This window comes from Myotis brandtii, unplaced genomic scaffold (assembly GCF_000412655.1).
Source record: "Myotis brandtii unplaced genomic scaffold, ASM41265v1 scaffold311, whole genome shotgun sequence".
Lineage (NCBI taxonomy): Eukaryota > Metazoa > Chordata > Mammalia > Chiroptera > Vespertilionidae > Myotis > Myotis brandtii.
The window spans coordinates 4392460-4397647 of record NW_005361913.1 but is presented as its reverse complement, the minus strand read 5'-3'; the positions used below and the strand labels follow the sequence as shown (position 1 = coordinate 4397647).

The 5188-nt window shown below is 40.9% G+C and overlaps 1 protein-coding gene and 1 long non-coding RNA gene across 7 annotated transcripts in view; one reads left to right on the top strand and one right to left on the bottom strand.

The window, feature by feature from the left end:
* The window catches only part of LOC102260010, a 77013-nt gene extending 75664 nt beyond the window's left edge, over window positions 1-1349 (bottom strand). Inside the window, exon 1 of the long non-coding RNA XR_313806.2 lies at window positions 1205-1349. This is a non-coding gene — a long non-coding RNA (uncharacterized LOC102260010). The remainder of the gene's footprint in view (window positions 1-1204) is intronic.
* A 55-nt stretch (window positions 1350-1404) lies between these two features.
* CDKAL1 (CDK5 regulatory subunit associated protein 1-like 1) overlaps window positions 1405-5188 on the top strand; it is a 645197-nt gene continuing 641413 nt past the window's right edge. For 2 of the 6 annotated variants that reach the window (XM_014542683.1, XM_005869974.2), the window contains exons 1-2: window positions 1423-1493; window positions 2838-2881. The gene's annotated coding sequence lies outside the window, so the exon portion shown is untranslated. Of the gene's footprint in view, window positions 1517-2290; window positions 2335-2837; window positions 2882-5188 lie in introns of all 6 variants that reach the window. The other 4 variants (XM_005869973.2, XM_005869971.2, XM_005869975.2 and 1 more) reach the window with 4 other exon arrangements.

Sequence of the window (5188 nt, the reverse complement as noted above, 5' to 3'; positions counted from 1 at the left end):
GCACTTTTCTTCAAAATAAAGTAATGAATTATAACTTCCCGCAAATGCTCTTTTTTTGGGCACGAAATTCGACATTTTTAAGTGTAAAAACATCTATGATGTTAACACCTTTAGCAAATTTGACATATGAAGTTTTGAAGCCTGTCAATACAACAAAATAGCATACATATCAAATCGCATCTATATCAACATATGTGTAACTCCATCTATTGAAAAAAATCCGCATTATTAACCAGTACACCTAGTATGAAAACTGGTTTCACAGCTGTGGCTACACACATGAGAATTACTGGAAAGTTTAAAAAAATACTGATGCCCAGGCTCGGTTTACAGAGATTGATTTAACTGATGTGGGGCTCAGTTGTTTGTAATTTTCAAAAGCCCCTCAGGTGAATACAATGAGTACGCCGACACTCTATCTACTGAGCCAAACCAGCCAGGGCCTGACTTTCTGTTTATGGCTCATGGGCTCCACATTTTGAAGTAGAGACGCTCTTCTGGGGAACAGAAGGTCAAATACAGTGTCTTGGGGAAAGAATATAAAGTGACGTAACGCATGTAAGACCACCAGGTCAGAATCAGTATACTCCATGAAAGTTCTCTTTCTGTGCTAAACTGCCTTCTAAACATTAAAAAACAAAAAACAAAAAAAAAAACTTGCTTGGTGTTAAATGAACTATATTAAAATTTAATCTATCATCGTTCTTTATCTATCCAGTGGTTCTCAACCTTCTGGCCCTTTAAATACAGTTCCTCATGCTGTGACCCAACCATAAAATTATTTTCGTTGCTACTTCATAACTGTAATGTTGCTACTGTTATGCATCATAATGTAAATATTAAAATTATTTTCGTTGCTACTTCATAACTGTAATGTTGCTACTGTTATGAATCGTAATGTAAATATCTGATATGCAGGATGGTCTTAGGCGACCCCTGTGAAAGGGTCGTTTGACCGCCAAAGGGGTCGCGACCCACAGGTTGAGAACCGCTGAAACCTCTTTTCACAAAAGGTTGAGGAAGCTAGAAAACAAAACGAAAAGAGCAGGTTCTTTGGGAGCCAGGAAAGCTGGATTCATCACAGAGGTCAGTCATTACCTGGGCAGTAACTTTGGGCAAGCACTTAAACTTCCGGTTTTCTCTTTTGTAAAATAAGATGTAATAATAAATGAATCGGAAGAAGATGTGTCTGTAAAGCCCTTACCTTAACACAGTGACTGATACATAGCAAGAGCTCAGAAGTTAGCTCTTTAGCGATCCTAAGAACCCGATGCCCTGAGGTTGTACTTTTACCGCTGCAACCGGAAGAAACGTAAACGTAATCCTCGCGGAAGGGAATCCAACCAGAAGTCGCGCTCCAGCAGTGAGGCAATTTGGTCCTTGCGGGCCACCGTCGCCGGGCATGCGCAGTGGACGTGGCGGGACGTCAGTGTCATGGCGAGCTCCATCTGAAGTCTGCGCGGTCCGAGAGCGGCGAGCCTCTTTTAGGACTGGTTTGTTATTTCGCGACTCCTGGGTAAGGGGGTGGATGGGTCCGTGTGGGACAGAGGTTGGCACGAACTCCTTTCATGTCGGAGCCTTATTTCCCCAATTGCGGTCTTTCCCTGGCTGTTTGATGGCTTGTTTCGCAGTTAAAAGGGGGGACTTGCCAGGTGGGAGGAGGGAACAGAGAGACTGAAGTCCTGCCCGAAGTGAGGACAGGGTCGCTGGCCTCGGGGGCCGCAGGGTTGTAGGGAGTTTTTAAGGGACCTCGGCCCTACCGTCAAGATGAGCTGCATTCGTTCTCCCACTGTCTGCATCAATGAATTGGTGGGATGGCAGGAGGCTGTCGCAGTAGCTTCCACAGAGCTGTGTCTCATTGAGGATTTAAACCGAAGTTGGTCATCAGAGTAGGTGACTTGTGTCTTCCCGTTTCCTTCTCCTTTACTTATGAAACCAGTCCGAATCTGGGGCCGACACGTGTCTTTCGGATGGAAGGTGGTCTGGATGCCTGCTTCATTGCCTTATTTGTTGCTGTTTTGTAGTTGTTGGTCTTGCCTGAATCACGCAGACGTGTTCTAATGCAGGATGGTGTTTATCACTGTGGCCAGGCGCTGGGTCTCAGTCATGGCAAATGTGGCAGATGTCAGCACACCTGTCCCAATCAGTAAGCAGTTGGAAGTCGTATTAACCTTGCTTTATAAGACAGTCTTTTATGGAGGCTGATCTCTTTTAGGTAATTTTAAAGGGTCCTTACTGTGGTTTTGTGAACTTGTCAGCTTGCTTTTTCTAATCATTTTTTATTTTCCAGACTCATCTTTCAAGAGGATTTGAGACTAATTGCAGATAATCAAGGTACTCATTTATTTTAAACCTTTAATGTTTGAGGGACATGTTATGCATTATAATGTGCAAAAAGATAGCCTAAGGTCTTAGTAATTTTGTCACCATCATTGTAGGGAAATGCTATGATCTCCATGTCACTTCTCCTTTACTTATGAAACCAGTCCGAATCTGGGGCCGACACGTGTCTTTCGGATGGAAGGTGGTCTGGATGCCTGCTTCATTGCCTTATTTGTTGCTGTTTTGTAGTTGTTGGTCTTGCCAGAATCACGCAGACGTGTTCTAATGCAGGATGGTGTTTATCACTGTGGCCAGGCGCTGGGTCTCAGTCTTGGCAAATGTGGCAGATGTCAGCACACCTGTCCCGATCAGTAAGAAGTTGGAAGTCGTATTAATCTTGCTTTGTAAGACAGTCTTTTATGGAGGCTGATATCTTTTAGGTAATTTTAAAGGGTCCATACTGTGGTTTTGTGAACTTGTCAGCTTGCTTACTCTAATCATTTTTTATTTTCCAGACTCATCTTTCAAGAGGATTTGAGACTAATTGCAGATAATCAAGGTACTCATTTATTTTAAACCTTTAATGTTTGAGGGACATGTTATGCATTATAATGTGCAAAAAGATAGCCTAAGGTCTTAGTAATTTTGTCACCATCATTGTAGGGAAATGCTATGATCTCCATGTCACTAAATCCAAGAAACGCTTTCATTCATTTTACGTAACTTTTTATCTGTATTAGGTTGCACTGACTGTGTCCACTGCTTTGACGTGTTCTCTGCCTTTGCCTTCTACAACCAACTGATTTGCTCCTTTTCTGGCAGCTGCATCTTAGTTTTCATTAAAAGCTGGTTCTCTTCTTTTGGCAGTTAAATTTGGAGTTTCTCAAGATATGGTCCTGTACCCCTTTCTCGTCTCTGTTCTCTCTCTCTGCGTATTCTGATCCACAGTGTTATTCTCTGCCTTTTTGATTCTAGTCATCCAAGTGGGTATGAAGTGATACCTCATGGTTCTGATTGGCATTCCCTGATAGCTAATGACGTTTACACCTTTTCACGTGCTTATTGGCCATTTGTATATCTTCGTTGGAGAAATGTCTATTCAAATCCTTTGCCCATATTTTACACTGGGCTATTTGTCTTTCAATTATTTAGTTGTTTTTTTTTTTTTTAAATGTGTTCTTTTCAGAGACAGCAAGAGCTGTCCCAATAGAACTTTTCTTGTTTTGAGGCAAACCATTCAGAGACCCAATTTTCCACTTCTTTGTATGTTTTGAAGTGCTGCTCAGAAAGTGCGTGTGCCATCGATCAGAACGAGTGGTAACCTGAAGGAGCAAGGTCTGGTGAATACGATGGGTGGGTTAATACTTCCTAGGCAAGATCTTTTAACGTCTTTATCGGGTTTTGAAGTGTGTGATGGTGCATCATCATGAAGCAAAATTACTTTGCTATGTCTTCTGGCACATTCTGGTCGTTTCACGATCAAAGCATGGTTCAAATTGATTATTTGTTGTCGGTAGCGATCAGTATTAACAGTTTCACCTGGTTTTAGCAGCTCATAATACACCACACCTTCCTGATCCCACCAAACGCAAAGCATTGTCTTTCCAAAGTGATTTGGCCTTGAATTCGATGTTAATGGTTGACCTGGGTCAACCCATGATTTTGTGCATTTGGGATTCTCAAAATAAATCCACTTTTCATCGCATCACAATTCGATGCAAAAAAGACTTTCTTTTCGTGCTGTTGAAGCAACATCTGGCAGCTGCATCTTAGTTTTCATTAAAAGCTGGTTCTCTTCTTTTGGCAGTTAAATTTGGAGTTTCTCAAGATATGGTCCTGTACCCCTTTCTCGTCTCTGTTCTCTCTCTCTGCGTATTCTGATCCACAGTGTTATTCTCTGCCTTTTGATTCTAGTCATCCAAGTGGGTGTGAAGTGACACCTCATGGTTCTGATTGGCATTCCCTGATAGCTAACGACGTTGACACCTTTTCACGTGCTATTGGCCATTTGTATATCTTCGTTGGATAAATGTCTATTCAAATCCTTTGCCCATATTTTACACTGGGCTATTTGTCTTTCAATTATTTAGTTGTTGTTTTTTTTAATGTGTTCTTTTCAGAGACAGCAAGAGCTGTCCCAATAGAACTTTTCTTGTTTTGAGGCAAACCATTCAGAGACCCAATTTTCCACTTCTTTGTATGTTTTGAAGTGCTGCTCAGAAAGTGCGTGTGCCTCCCAAATTTTCATTTTCTTATTGCTCACTTATTTAAAAATTTCTGGAGGCTAACAATTCCTTCTACCTGTTTGTTGGAAGTAAGAAATTTATTACTTTAGGTGAGTGAGATTGTTCAGGTGCTATGATATGCTGCTAGGTTTAGGAACCTCTGCATTATATTATCTTTGACTCTGTTGTCTCCCTAGAGTGAATTTCTAGAAATGGAATTGTTAGGTTGAGGGATATATATAAGGGGTTTTAAAGTTTGATATGTACTTCCAGATTGTCCTCCAGAAAGGATATGCCAGTTCTACCAGGCATTCAGCTAGCAGTAGGGTTGTCAGTTTTGTTTTGTTTTAATTGGTAGGGTGAAAAATAATTCATATGGCATTTGGGATTCTCAAAATAAATCCACTTTTCATCGCATCACAATTCGATGCAAAAAAGACTTTCTTTTCGTGCTGTTGAAGCAACATTTTACTGATGACTTTTCAGTTTTCCATTTGTCTTTTGTGTGGCACCCATTTTTCTTCCTTTAAAATCTTTCCCGTTGCTTGTAAATGATAAGAAATTGTTTGCTGAGCAACGTTTAATATTTCTGCAAGTTGTTTTTGAGTTTGACATGCATCTTCATCCAATAATGCTTGTAA